The sequence below is a fragment of the Pseudophryne corroboree genome, chromosome 6, assembly GCF_028390025.1.
Source record: "Pseudophryne corroboree isolate aPseCor3 chromosome 6, aPseCor3.hap2, whole genome shotgun sequence".
Lineage (NCBI taxonomy): Eukaryota > Metazoa > Chordata > Amphibia > Anura > Myobatrachidae > Pseudophryne > Pseudophryne corroboree.
Window position 1 is genome coordinate 112,228,823 of NC_086449.1, and position 15,775 is coordinate 112,244,597.

At 48.4% G+C, this 15,775-nt stretch overlaps 1 protein-coding gene across 3 annotated transcripts in view; it reads left to right on the forward strand.

Moving 5' to 3' along the window:
- The window catches only part of PRR36 (proline rich 36), a 181,696-nt gene that overhangs the window by 124,350 nt on the left and 41,571 nt on the right, over positions 1-15,775 (forward strand). Inside the window, exon 1 of one of the 3 annotated variants that reach the window (XM_063931690.1) lies at positions 6,736-6,818. The exons of the other annotated variants lie outside the window; for them this stretch is intronic. The gene's annotated coding sequence lies outside the window, so the exon portion shown is untranslated. Of the gene's footprint in view, positions 1-6,735; positions 6,819-15,775 lie in introns of those variants that run through there. 3 annotated transcript variants of the gene reach the window in all.

The following is a 15,775-nucleotide window of genomic DNA, read 5'->3' on the forward strand; positions in this document are numbered from 1 at the left end:
CTGTACATTAGATGAGTGAATGGGGGAGGCTGTAGCATGGTAGTACGGTAGTGCTGTACATTAGATGAGTGAATGGGGGAGGCTGTAGCATGGTAGTACGGTAGTGCTGTACATTAGATGAGTGAATGGGGGTGGCTGTAGCATGGTAGTACGGTAGTGCTGTACATTAGATGAGTGAATGGGGGTGGCTGTAGCATGGTAGTACGGTAGTGCTGTACATTAGATGAGTGAATGGGGGTGGCTGTAGCATGGTAGTACAGTAGTGCTGTACATTAGATGATTGAATGGGGGTGGCTGTAGCATGGTAGTACGGTAGTGCTGCATGGTAGTACGGTAGTGCTGTACATTAGATGAGTGAATGGGGGTGGCTGGGGCATGGTAGTACGGTAGTGCTGTACATTAGATTAGTGAATGGGGGTGGCTGTAGCATGGTAGTACAGTAGTGCTGTACATTAGATGAGTGAATGGGGGAGGCTGTAGCATGGTAGTACGGTAGTGCTGTACATTAGATGAGTGAATGGGGGTGGCTGTAGCATGGTAGTACGGTAGTGCTGTACATTAGATGAGTGAATGGGGGTGGCTGTAGCATGGTAGTACGGTAGTGCTGTACATTAGATGAGTGAATGGGGGAGGCTGTAGCATGGTAGTACGGTAGTGCTGTACATTAGATGAGTGAATGGGGGAGGCTGTAGCATGGTAGTACGGTAGTGCTGTACATTAGATGAGTGAATGGGGGTGGCTGTAGCATGGTAGTACGGTAGTGCTGTTCATTAGATGAGTGAATGGGGGTGGCTGTAGCATGGTAGTACGGTAGTGCTGTACATTAGATGAGTGAATGGGGGTGGCTGTAGCATGGTAGTACGGTAGTGCTGTACATTAGATGAGTGAATGGGGGTGGCTGTAGCATGGTAATACGGTAGTGCTGTACATTAGATGAGTGAATTGGGGTGGCTGTAGCATGGTTGTACGGTAGTGCTGTACATTAGATGAGTGAATGGGGGTGGCTGTAGCATGGTAGTACGGTAGTGCTGTACATTAGATGAGTGAATGGGGGTGGCTGTAGCATGGTAGTACGGTAGTGCTGTACATTAGATGAGTGAATGGGGGAGGCTGTAGCATGGTAGTACGGTAGTGCTGTACATTAGATGAGTGAATGGGGGTGGCTGTAGCATGGTAGTACGGTAGTGCTGTACATTAGAGGAGTGAATGGGGGTGGCTGTAGCATGGTAGCACGGTAGTGCTGTACATTAGATGAGTGAATGGGGTTGGCTGTAGCATGGTAGTACGGTAGTGCTGTACATTAGATGAGTGAATGGGGGTGGCTGTAGCATGGTAGTACGGTAGTGCTGTACATTAGATGAGTGAATGGGGGAGGCTGTAGCATGGTAGTACGGTAGTGCTGTACATTAGATGAGTGAATGGGGGAGGCTGTAGCATGGTAGTACGGTAGTGCTGTACATTAGATGAGTGAATGGGGGTGGCTGTAGCATGGTAGTGCTGTACATTAGATGAGTGAATGGGGGTGGCTGTAGCATGGTAGTACGGTAGTGCTGTACATTAGATGAGTGAATGGGGGTGGCTGTAGCATGGTAGTACGGTAGTGCTGTACATTAGATGAGTGAATGGGGGTGGCTGTAGCATGGTAGTACGGTAGTGCTGTACATTAGATGAGTGAATGGGGGTGGCTGTAGCATGGTAGTTTGGTAGTGCTGTACATTAGATGAGTGAATGGGGGAGGCTGTAGCATGGTAGTACGGTAGTGCTGTATGTTGAACGTGAAGTGATATTTTTACTGTTTTCACAACCTGAGCAGTCAGTATCAGTCCAGGTTCCCAACCACACAGCCACAATGTGCCCCAGCCATACCCACAGCCCAGTCGTCACTTCCCTGTTTCCATGCAAAGTACTTCTGCAGCTACTGCATATCAGTTCTGATCTAATTCCCTCTCACTCCTCACACATGATGGATAAGAGGTTGAATTAATCTTGACATTCACATTAACCACGTGCCCTTGGGTTAATAGAGCAGTACATTGAAACATCCCTTATAGTAAAGGGTACACGTCTGTTGTGGGTTATTGTGTGCTGCATTAGTGTCAGAGGGGAGCAATTCTTACGGTATCATACTAATAGCTGCTTCCCTCTACTGTCAGGTAATTTACTGATGTGCATATATGGTAGCTACAGGCAGCTTATCCTTAGTACAGGCTTGGCTACAACTGGCATGTGTGAGGGTGTTTTCAGTGGTACCCATGAGGGCAGGGGCGGATTGGGAACAAAAAGCGGCCCTGGAAAAATTTGTACTAGTGGCCCCACATGGGCAGCACCAGTGTAAGGTCTAGCCATGGGCCATGGCAGCAGCACCTCCCCCCAAGACTTTCCAGATAGTGGGTATGTCCAGCATCAAGGGGGAAGTTAAAAAAGAAATAAAATTAAATATTTGATTGATAGCTGAGGCTGCGGAGTGTGTCCCAGTCGTGGTGCTGTGTACAGTGATCATTGTGTATCTGGTGTGATAAGGTGTGACCTGTGTACAGTGATCATTGTGTATCTGGTGTGATAAGGTGTGACCTGTGTATAGTTATTAGTGTGTATCAGGTGTGATATAGTGTGACCTGTGTACAGTGATTAGTGTGTATCAGGTGTGATATAGTGTGACCTGTGTACGGTGATCATTGTGTATCAGGTGTGATATAGTGTGACCTGTGTACAGTGATTAGTGTGTATCAGGTGTGATATAGTGTGACCTGTGTACAGTGATTAGTGTGTATCAGGTGTGATATAGTGTGACGTGTGTACAGTGATTAGTGTGTATCAGGTGTGATATAGTATGACCTGTGTATGGTGATCATTGTGTATCAGGTGTGATATAGTGTGACCTGTGTACAGTGATTAGTGTGTATCAGGTGTGATATAGTGTGACCTGTGTACGGTGATCATTGTGTATCAGGTGTGATATAGTGTGACCTGTGTACAGTGATTAGTGTGTATCAGGTGTGATAGTGTGACCTGTGTACAGTGATTAGTGTGTATCAGGTGTGATATAGTGTGACCTGTGTACAGTGATTAGTGTGTATCAGGTGTGCTATAGTGTGACCTGTGTACAGTGATTAGTGTGTATCAGGTGTGATAAGGTGTTACTTGTGTACAGTGATCACTGTGTATCAGGTGTGTGATATGGTGTAACCTGTGTACAGTGATCAGTGTGTATCAGGTATGTGATATGGTGTAGAGGCGTCGGGCTGATGTACCGGCACCGGCTGATGTACAGGAGGAGCGTTGTGCGGTCAATTGCAATAAGTTTTGAAAGACACCCCATGGCTTGCAGCTGTGAAATCAAGTAGTGTCTTCCCGCTCGCTCCACTCCCTCTCTCGCCCTAACACTCTCTCCTCTTGCTCCTCTCTCTCCCTAAAGGGACCTACACACTTGCCTATGTGTGCGGCGATATGAACGATCTCGTTCAGTAATGAATAAGAAATCGTTCATATCGCTCAGTGTGTATGCACCAACGATGAACAATGGGGGTCATTCCGAGTTGTTCGCTCATTATTTTTTTTCGCTACGGAGCGATTAGTCGAATTTACTCACGGCGTAACTAAGTTTTTTCATCGCTGTGCTGATCGTAGTGTGATTGACAGGAAGTGGGTGTTTCTGGGCGGAAACTGGTAGTTTTATGGGAGTGTGTGGAAAAACGCAGGCGTTCGAGTTGCAAAACGCAGGAGTGGCTGGAGAAACGGGGGAGTGGTTGGGCAAACGCTGGATGTGTTTGTCACGTCAAACCAGGAACGAAAAGGACTGAGCTGGTCGCAATGGCTGAGTAAGTCTGGAGCTACTCAGAAACTGCTAAGAAATTTCTATTCGCAATTCTGCTAATCTTTCGTTCGCACTTCTGCTAAGCTAAGATACACTCCCAGAGGGCGGCAGTTTAGCGTGTGCAATGCTGCTAAAAGCAGCTAGCGAGCGAACAACTCGGAATGAGGGCCAATGTGCGGCCCCAAGGTCGTTCATCGTTGGTTCTCCGTCGCTTTGCAATGCTGGTCAATTTGGACGATGATCGATCATCATTCAGATCGATCATAGTCCAAATTGAATGCATCGGCAAGTGTGTAGGGCCCTTAACACTCTCTGTCCTCTTGTTCCTCTCACTCCCTGACACTCTTTATCTCTCCATGACACTCTCTCTCTACCTGACCCTCTCCCTCTCTCCCTGACACGTCTCTCTCTCTCTACCACTTTCTATCCTTGACACTCTCCTGACCGTGGTGCTGCCTCCATTTCGTTCCCGTAGTTCTGTCTCCTCCTCCCGGTGGCCCCGCCCTCAGTGGCGCCAATCTGATGCTCTAACTTGCCCCTCCAACCTATAAATTATAAATGTTCTGACGCCCTTGATATGGTGTGATCTGTGTACAGTGATTAGTGTGCATACCTTCCAACTGTCACGATTTTCGCAGGACAGTCCCATTTTTTGGGTACTGTTCCGCAGTCCCATCCGTGGGCCGCAGTGTCCCGCATTGGGGGGGGCAGTTGGGAGGCTGTCACTCACTTGCATGCGCACAGCATCTATTCACAGGAGACAGAGGGAGAGGGGGCATGCCAGCAGCTCATAGAGCACTGGGCATGTCCCCTCAGTGACGAAAACGGGTGCATGGCTCGCGATTGCGGCACTCCCGCGAAGCCACACGCCCTTTGCTGCGCCGCACCAAGAGTCCTTCTTTCTCCAGCCCTAAAGTTGGGAGGTATGATCAAGTGTGTGACATTATGTGACCTGTGTACAGTGATTAGTGTGTATCAGGTGTATGATATTACAGCATTTAGTAACATCAGAAAATTTGGCTTAAACCTGTACTTGTATTCTCCTTGTTTCAATTGTATATGAACTTACATTTACTTATATCTAGTGATGAGCGGGTTCGGTTCCTCGGAATCCGAACCCCCCCAAACTTCACCCATTTTACATGGTTCCGAGGCAGACTCGGATCGTCCCGCCTTGCTCGGTTAACCCGAGCGCGCCTGAATGTCATCATCCCGCTGTCGGATTCTCGCGAGATTCGTATTCTATATAAGAAGCCGCGCGTCGCCGCTATTTTCACTCGTGCATTGGAGATGATAGGGAGAGTACGTGCAGCGTTCTCTCAGTTGTGTTCAGTGTGCTGCAAATATCTGTGCTCAGTGTGCTGCAAATATCTGCTCAGTGTGCTGCAAATATCTGTGCTCAGTGTGCTTGCAAATATCTGTGCTCAGTGTGCTGAAAATATCTACGTTCTCTGCCTGAAAAACGCTCCATATTTGTGCTGCATTGTAGTATATAGTAGGAGGACAGTGCAGAATTTTGCTGACCAGTGACCACCAGTATTATATCAGTACGGTACAGTAGTCCACTGCTCTACGTAGCTCTGTGTCGTCAAGTATACTATCCATCCATACCTGTGGTGTATTTTAGTTGTGCGCAGTATATATAATAGGAGGACAGTGCATAATTTTGCTGACCACCAGTATATAATATATAGCAGTACGGTACAGTAGGCCACTGCTCTACCTACCTCTGTGTCGTCAAGTATACTATCCATCCATACCTGTGGTGCATTTAAGTTGTGCGCAGTATATATAGCAGGAGGACAGTGCATAATTTTGCTGACCACCAGTATATAATATATAGCAGTACGGTACAGTAGGCTACTGCTCTACCTACCTCTGTGTCGTCAAGTAAACTATCCATCCATACCTGTGGTGCATTTAAGTTGTGCGCAGTATATATAGTAGGAGGACAGTGCATAATTTTGCTGACCACCAGTATATAATATATAGCAGTACAGTACAGTAGTCCACTGCTCTACCTACCTCTGTGTCGTCAAGTATACTATCCATCCATACCTGTGGTGCATTTAAGTTGTGCGCAGTATATATAGTAGGAGGACAGTGCATAATTTTGCTGACCACCAGTATATAATATATAGCAGTACGGTACAGTAGGCCATTGCTATTGATATATTACTGGCATATAATTCCACACATTAAAAAATGGAGAACAAAAATGTGGAGGGTAAAATAGGGAAAGATCAAGATCCACTTCCACCTCGTGCTGAAGCTGCTGCCACTAGTCATGGCCGAGACGATGAAATGCCATCAACGTCGTCTGCCAAGGCCGATGCCCAATGTCATAGTAGAGAGCATGTAAAATCCAAAAAACAAAAGTTCAGTAAAATGACCCAAAAATCTAAATTAAAAGCGTCTGATGAGAAGAGTAAACTTGCCAAATATGCCATTTACGACACGGAGTGGCAAGGAACGGCTGAGGCCCTGGCCTATGTTCATGGCTAGTGGTTCAGATTCACATGAGGATGGAAGCACTCATCCTCTCGCTAGAAAACTGCAGTGCCACTCCTAGATGGGCCAGGTGTTTGTGTCGGCCACTTGGGTCGCTTAGCTTAGTCACACAGCTACCTCATTGCACCTCTTTTTTTCTTTGCATCATGTGCTGTTTGGGGACTATTTTTTAAATCTGCCATCCTGTCTGACACTGCAGTCAGAGCCGGATTAAGGGGGAGTCACAGGGGGTACATTACCCTGGGCCCCCCTGCTGCTAGGGGCCCCACAGTTCAGTGTGCAGCTGCAATGCAAAGTGCACCGCAAGCTGCATAAAGTCCAAAGAAAGCAGAGGGAGAGTGCAGAGGGGTGGAATCCGAGCCGGGGGGCGGGGCTACACGGCACTGCTTTCATTTTCACTGCAGGCAGCATGTGAGAGGAGGGAGGAGAGAAGGCAGTAGGAGCAGCTACAGACATGTGCCCACGGCCCACCCAGTCAGTGTGTGATAGTGAGGTAAGAGGGAGGAGAGGAGCACTCTACAGTATATGTATAATATGGGTATAAGTGTGTGATTGATTGTGGTAGGTGTATATGTCTCTGACTGTGTGTGACAAATGTATATATGTGTATAAGTGTGTGACTATGTGAATGTATGTGTCTGTGTGAATGTATGTGTATAAGTGTGTAACTGTCAGTGTGTAACAGTATATATGCATGTGTATACGTGTGAGACTATGTATGCTATTGCTTATATGTGTTTATATATATATATATATATATATATATACACTGTATATATGTGTGTGTGTGTGTGTATATATATATATATATATATATTTATTGTGTGTGTGTGTGTGTGTGTGTGTGTGTGTGTGTGTGTGTGTGTGTGTGTGTACACATGAGTATGAAAGCATGCATTTCCTGCCAACCATCACGTTTTGGTGGGACCGTCCTGTTTTTCGGAAACTGTCCCACCTGTGGGCTGGAGAAAAGGTAGGGAGGGATCGCTCCCACCTGCTGTGTGCATGATGCTGGGGGCAGCACAGCGGCTGGTTAAGTGATGTGCATGCCTCCTGCGTGAAGTGAATTTTTTGCGTGACGTGTGTCCATGCTCCTTGTTTATGTACACGCAGAAGGCTTGTGCACTATGGTGGTCATTCCGAGTTCGCTCGCTAGCAGTTTTTAGCAGCCGTGCAAACGCTATGGGAGTGTATTTTAGCTTAGCAGAAGTGCGAACGAAAGGATCGCAGAGCGGCTACAAAATTTTTATGTGCACTTTTAGAGTAGCTCAAAACCTAGTCAGCGCTTGCGATGACTTCAGACTGTTCAGTTCCTGTTTTGACGTCACAAACATGCCCTGCGTTCGCCCAGCCACGCCTGCGTTTTTCCTGGCACGCCCTCGTTTTTCTGAACACTCCCTGAAAATGGTCAGTTGACACCCAGAAACGCCCTCTTCCTGTCAATCACTCTGCGGCCAGCAGTGCAACTGAAAAGCTTCGCTAGACCCTGTGTGAAACTACTTTGTTTGTTGTAATAGTACGATGCGCGTGCGTATTGCGCTGCATACGCAGAAGTGCCGTTTTTTTGCCTCATCTCTGCACAGCGAACGAATGCAGCTAGCGAACAACTCGGAATGACCACCTATGGCTCTTATTGAGATGTGGATGAGTAGCGGTTCATGCAGCAAAGTACCGATGTTCAGTACTTTGCGCATGGACCAGACCCGTACTACATGTGCGCAGTACGGGTCTGTGGCGCCAGCCATAAGGCGGCATCAGACAGTCAGAGATTGACAGTCTGATGCCATTTGGGGGCAGCGACGGCCTCCATTTCTCCAAACAGAGGCGTGTCTCCGGGGACACAGTAGGCCAGGATCTCTGTCAGAGAACGGATATTTCCTGGCCTCTTGGTAGGTATTGTGGCGGGCGGCTTGCGCAACCCCTTGGGTCACGCAGCCAGCCAATGCTTGTCGGTATTTAGGGGGTTCGGGATGTAGCCAACAGTATTGTGACCAACTAAATCCCCATCCTTGGACATAGTTCATATCAGTAATACAGCTGGAGGCATTACACCTACTGCTGCATTACCACATTAGTGCTATCGCTGCTGCTTTTATGTAAGCAGCAGCGATAGCTACTCCGTCCACATCTGAATGAGGGCCCCCCAGTCTTAAATGCCCCGGGCCCCCCAAAGCCTTAATCCAGCTCTGACTGCAGTGCCACTCCTAGATGGGCCAGGTGTTTGTGTCGGCCACTTGGGTCGCTTAGCTTAGTCATCCAACGACCTTGGTGCAAATTTTAGGACCAAAAATAATATTGTGAGGTGTGAGGTGTTCAGAATAGACTGGAAATGAGTGGAAGTTATGGTTATTGAGGTTAATAATACTATGGGATCAAAATGACCCCCAAATTCTATGATTTAAGCTGTTTTTGAGGGGTTTTTGTAAAAAAAACACCCGAATCCAAAACACACCCGAATCCGACAAAAAATTTCAGGGAGGTTTTGCCAAAACGCGTCCGAATCCAAAACACGGCCGCGGAACCGAATCCAAAACCAAAACACGAAACCCGAAAAATGTCCGGTGCACATCACTACTTATATCCACATATCACAGTTTCGGCTAGGGATAGCCATTGAAAGTTTCACCATCGATTATGCCATCAGTACTTTCCATCGATGGCAGGAAATAATTGACTGAAAATCATTGATGGTTTGTGTACCATTGATGGACACATAAGTGGGGACATGTGACAGCTGTGGGCCAATCAGAAAGATTGTGGGGCTAAGAAATGGATGACAGGAGGACAGGGCTAAGCAGGTTGTGATGGGTGGGAATAATTGTTGCTTTACCATTGGCACTCCACCATCAATGGTGGGAGCCATCATAACTCTGATAAACTATCGACCATCAATAATAAACCATACATTTCTGCTAATCATTGATGGCTGATGTCCATCCCTAGCTACAGTATTCCCTAGCCTAGCCTGTTACCTATCTCCATTGTAGGAGTTTACATTTACTGACAACCACAGGCAAAGACACTGCCTATGCTTATTCTAATTTGTGATGTTGTATGTGAATTTGTGACAGTGGCTGTCAGGTATTATTCATCACTAGTGTGAGGATTACTGTCAGGAGGCGCTCTGTTCCCCTCCCGGGGAGAGGATTGGCTTGTGGTACAAATTTGTTTAACATGAAGGAAGTAGATAGCAGCAAATAAAAGACACAGCATGTACCGATATACATATTAAAGTCAGCTATAAAATCCTCTTACACAGTATTAGACAAGCTGACGACTGTTGCCAGGCAGCCAGCACAGGTAGGAGACCGTATTATAGTGTTATACTGAATAATTATTTTTGGCTTCACTAATACTAAATCATGTAGAATTACACTTGTGTAGTATACAGCGCTGTAATCTGTGGGTGCGCACTAGTGGGCTGACGCTGCGTCATGTAACATTGCGCCCTGGACCCCCTTCCCTCCCGTCTTCTCCGCTCTCTCTCCCCCACTGCCTGCTCCCACCTTGCTCACCTCTTTAACCTGTCCCTCTCCACCGGCATCTTCCCCTCACCTTTCAAACATGCTCTGGTCTCGCCTATTCTCAAAAAACCCAACCTCGACCCTTCATCACCCACTAACTACCGCCCCATCTCTCTTCTCCCTTTCGCCTCCAAATTACTTGAACGACTAGTCTACAGCCGTCTCACAAGCTACCTCTCTGACAATTCCATCCTCGATCCACTACAATCTGGCTTTCGCCCACTCCACTCAACTGAGACTGCCCTGGTGAAAGTCACCAATGACCTGCTTTCGGCCAAATCCAGGGGCCACTTCTCTCTGCTCATCCTTCTGGACCTCTCTGCTGCCTTTGACACCGTAGATCATCCTCTCCTCCTCCGCACACTCCAAAACGCTGGCCTCTCTAGCACTGTCCTTGACTGGTTTTCTTCTTACCTCACTAACCGCTCCTTCTCTGTGTCTGCCTCCAGCACCACCTCACACCCTTCCATCCTTCCTGTTGGTGTCCCTCAGGGTTCTGTCCTTGGACCCCTTTTGTTCTCCCTGTATACCTCTTCCCTGGGTGCGCTCTTTAACTCATTTGGCCTTCAATACCACCTCTATGCTGATGACACACAACTCTACCTCTCATCTCCTGATCTGTACCCCTCTGTCCTCTCTCAGGTTTCCAGCTGCCTCTCCGCAATCTCCTCCTGGATGTCTGAACGCTCTCTAAAGCTCAACATGGACAAAACTGAACTCATCATCTTCCCCCCATCCAGAGCAACACCCCCGACCAATATCTCCATCATTGTTGACAACACCACCATCTTCCCCGTTCCCCAACTCCGCTGCTTGGGCGTCACTCTTGACTCCTCCCTCTCCTTTGCACCCCACATCCAAGCTCTGGCACAATCCTGTCGTTTCCAGCTACGCAACATTGCTCGTATCAGGCCATATCTCTCCCAGAGTGCAACTATACTCATCATCCACTCACTGGTCATCTCACGACTTGACTACTGCAATGTCCTCCTCACTGGCCTCGCTTGCTCCCATCTTGCTCCCCTCCAATCTGTCCTGAACTCTGCAGCTAGGCTTATCTTCCTCTCCCGCCGCACCACATCTGCCACTCCCCTTCGACAAAATCTACACTGGCTCCCATTCCCCTACAGAATCCTCTTCAAACTCCTCACACTCACATACAAGGCCATCTCTAATTCCACTGCTCCCTACATCTCCAACCTCCTTTCCCTTCATACTCCCTCCCGCTCCCTACGGTCCACTAATGACCGTCGCCTCTCCACCGCCCTGGTCACTGCTTCCCATGCACGAGTTCAGGATTTTGCCCGTGCTGCACCCCTTCAGTGGAACGCACTCCCCCGCTCCATTAGACTCTCCCCGACCTTGCAAAGCTTCAAACGGGCACTAAAAACCCACCTATTCATCAAAGCATACCCTCCCGATGCATAACCCAGTGCTGAAGCCGCGTCTCCACCCCCCTGCCTCATGCCGTGAACATCTCAGCTTTGCTTGCATACTGCCATCAGGCTACCTCCCACTTGCCTGCACCTCTTGTCATCTGTCTGTCACCCCTCCCCACTAGATTGTTAGCTCTTCAGAGCAGGGCCCTCTTTCCTCTTGTTATCTAAGCCCTCGTCTCGACACATTTCACTCGCAGCTCTCCCCTACTCAACGACCATCTTTATCCTGCTAGTAAAGGCTCATCTCCATCTATGACCACCAGCCTCTAGTAGTACGATGATCACTCCATCAATACTTACATCTTAGCTGTATTATGTCTTGAGAACATGTGGTGCTCTGTTACCTGTACTCTATTTCTGTTATTTATTTACTGTAATGCTATGTTTTGTCTGGGTGGTCTTCTGTATGCCGGCGGTCGGGCTCCCGGCGCTCAGTATACCGGCGCCGGGAGCCCGACAGCCGGCATACTGACACTTATTTTCCCTCGTGGGGGTCCACGACCCCCATAGAGGGAGAATAAAATAGTGTAGTGCGCCACCGTGCCCGTAGCGTGGCGAGCGCAGCGAGCCCGCAAGGGGCTCATTTGCGCTCGCCACACTGTCGGTAAGCCGGCGGTCGGCCTCCCGGCACCGGTATGCTGGTCGCCGGGAGCCCGACCGCCGGCCAGCCGTAGTGAACCCGTTTTGTCTCCCTGTACTGACCTTTGTACCGCGCTGCGAAACACATGTGGCGCCCTATAAATAAAATTTAATAATAATAATAATAATAACATTACACTTGTGTAGTATACAGCGCTGTAATCTGTGGGTGCGCACTAGTGGGCTGACGCTGAGTTATGTAACATTACACTTCCGTAGTATACAGCGCTTTAATCTGTGGGTGTGCATTAGGGGCCTGATACTGGGTCGTGTAAGATTACACTTGTACAGCATACAGTGCTGTAATCTGTGGGTGCGCACTAGTGGGCTGGCGCTGAGTCATGTAATATTACACTTGTGCATCATACAGCACTGTAATCTATGTGTGCACAATAGGGGGCTGATGCTGAGGCATGTAAAGGGGGGTACACGTAGCAATGTATGCTTAATTTCTAAGCAATCTGACTAGATTGCTTAGAAATTAAGCATAGATCTCTCCGTGTGTATGCCCCATACCGATAGCGATGTGCGGCCCCATGCGTTGCTATTGTCGGTTCTAGATTGGCCTGCATGTAGGCACAATCTGGTAGATCGCTCACGTCACCGCTGGGTGAAGTGAAAGTCCCCACCCGTCCCCGTCTCCCGTTGCTTAGCACACATCGCTCTGTGTGTTCCCCCTTTAAGATTACACTTGCTCAGCATACAACGCTGTAATCTGTGGGTACGCACTAGGGGCCTGACGCTGAGTCATGTAATATTACACTTGTGCAGCAATAGACAATGTAATCTGTGGGTGTGCACTAGTGGAGTGACGCTGAGTCATGTAATATTACACTTGTGCAGCAATAGACAATGTAATCTGTGGGTGTGCACTAGTGGAGTGACGCTGAGGCATGTAATATTACACTTGTGCAGCAATAGACAATGTAATCTGTGGGTGTGCACTAGTGGAGTGACGCTGAGTCATGTAATATTACACTTGTGCAGCAATAGACAATGTAATCTGTGGGTGTGCACTAGTGGAGTGACGCTGAGGCATGTAAGATTACACGTGTGTAGCATACAGTGCTGTAATCTGTGTGTGCGCACTGGAAGATGACACTGAGTCATGTAGAATTACACTTGTGCAGCATACGGAACTATAATCTGTGGGTGCGCGCTAGGGGCTGACGCTAAATCATGTAAAAATAAGAATTTACTTACCGATAATTCTATTTCTCATAGTCCGTAGTGGATGCTGGGGACTCCGAAAGGACCATGGGGAATAGCGGCTCCGCAGGAGACTGGGCACAAAAGTAAAAGCTTTAGGACTACCTGGTGTGCACTGGCTCCTCCCCCTATGACCCTCCTCCAAGCCTCAGTTAGGATACTGTGCCCGGACGAGCGTACACAATAAGGAAGGATTTTGAATCCCGGGTAAGACTCATACCAGCCACACCAATCACACCGTACAACTTGTGATCTGAACCCAGTTAACAGCATGATAACAGAGGAGCCTCTGAAAAGATGGCTCACAACAATAATAACCCGATTTTTGTAACAATAATTATGTACAAGTATTGCAGACAATCCGCACTTGGGATGGGCGCCCAGCATCCACTACGGACTATGAGAAATAGAATTATCGGTAAGTAAATTCTTATTTTCTCTGACGTCCTAGTGGATGCTGGGGACTCCGAAAGGACCATGGGGATTATACCAAAGCTCCCAAACGGGCGGGAGAGTGCGGATGACTCTGCAGCACCGAATGAGAGAACTCCAGGTCCTCCTCAGCCAGGGTATCAAATTTGTAGAATTTAGCAAACGTGTTTGCCCCTGACCAAGTAGCTGCTCGGCAAAGTTGTAAAGCCGAGACCCCTCGGGCAGCCGCCCAAGATGAGCCCACTTTCCTTGTGGAATGGGCTTTTACAGATTTTGGCTGTGGCAGGCCTGCCACAGAATGTGCAAGCTGAATTGTACTACAAATCCAACGAGCAATAGTCTGCTTAGAAGCAGGAGCACCCAGCTTGTTGGGTGCATACAGGATAAACAGCGAGTCAGATTTTCTGACTCCAGCCGTCCTGGAAACATATATTTTCAGGGCCCTGACTACGTCCAGTAACTTGGAATCCTCCAAGTCCCTAGTAGCCGCAGGCACCACAATAGGCTGGTTTAAGTGAAATGCTGAAGCCACCTTAGGGAGAAATTGAGGACGAGTCCTCAATTCTGCCCTGTCCGTATGAAAAATTAGGTAAGGGCTTTTATAGGATAAAGCCGCCAATTCTGAAACACGCCTGGCTGAAGCCAGGGCTAACAGCATTACCACTTTCCATGTGAGATATTTTAAGTCCACAGTGGTGAGTGGTTCAAACCAATGTGATTTTAGGAACCCCAAAACTACATTGAGATCCCAAGGTGCCACTGGAGGCACAAAAGGAGGCTGTATATGCAGTACTCCCTTGACAAACGTCTGTACTTCAGGAACTGAAGCTAGTTCTTTTTGGAAGAATATTGACAGGGCCGAAATTTGAACCTTAATGGACCCTAATTTTAGGCCCATAGACAGTCCTGTTTGCAGGAAATGCAGGAAACGACCCAGTTGAAATTCCTCTGTAGGGGCCTTCCTGGCCTCACACCACGCAACATATTTACGCCAAATACGGTGATAATGTTGCACAGTTACATCCTTCCTGGCTTTGATCAGGGTAGGGATGACTTCATCCGGAATGCCTTTTTCCTTCAGGATCCGGCGTTCAACCGCCATGCCGTCAAACGCAGCCGCGGTAAGTCTTGGAACAGACATGGTCCCTGCTGGAGCAGGTCCTTTCTTAGAGGTAGAGGCCACGGGTCTTCCGTGAGCATCTCTTGAAGTTCCGGGTACCAAGTCCTTCTTGGCCAATCCGGAGCCACGAGTATAGTCCTTACTCCTCTCCTTCTTATGATTCTCAGTACCTTGGGTATGAGAGGCAGAGGAGGGAACACATACACTGACTGGTACACCCACGGTGTTACCAGAGCGTCCACAGCTATTGCCTGAGGGTCCCTTGACCTGGCGCAATATCTGTCCAGTTTTTTGTTGAGGCGGGACGCCATCATGTCCACCTTTGGTTTTTCCCAACGGTTTACAATCATGTGGAAGACTTCTGGGTGAAGTCCCCACTCCCCCGGGTGGAGGTCGTGTCTGCTGAGGAAGTCTGCTTCCCAGTTGTCCACTCCCGGAATGAACACTGCTGACAGTGCTATCACATGATTTTCCGCCCAGCGAAGAATCCTTGCAACTTCCGTCATTGCCCTCCTGCTTCTTGTGCCGCCCTGTCTGTTTACGTGGGCGACTGCCGTGATGTTGTCCGACTGGATCAACACTGGCTGACCCTGAAGCAGAGGCCTTGCCTGACTTAGGGCATTGTAAATGGCCCTTAGTTCCAGGATATTTATGTGAAGTGACGTTTCCATGCTTGACCACAAGCCCTGGAAAATTCTTCCCTGTGTGACTGCTCCCCAGCCTCTCAGGCTGGCATCCGTGGTCACCAGGACCCAGTCCTGAATGCCGAATCTGCGGCCCTCTAGAAGATGAGCACTCTGTAACCACCACAGGAGAGACACCCTTGTCCTTGGAGACAGGGTTATCCGCTGATGCATTTGAAGATGCGATCCGGACCATTTGTCCAGCAGATCCCACTGAAAAGTTCTTGCGTGGAATCTGCCGAATGGAATCGCTTCGTAAGAAGCCACCATTTTTCCCAGGACCCTTGTGCATTGATGCACTGACACTTGGCCTGGTTTTAGGAGGTTCCTGACTAGGTCGGATAACTCCCTGGCTTTCTCCTCCGGGAGAAACACCTTTTTCTGTACTGTGTCCAGAATCATCC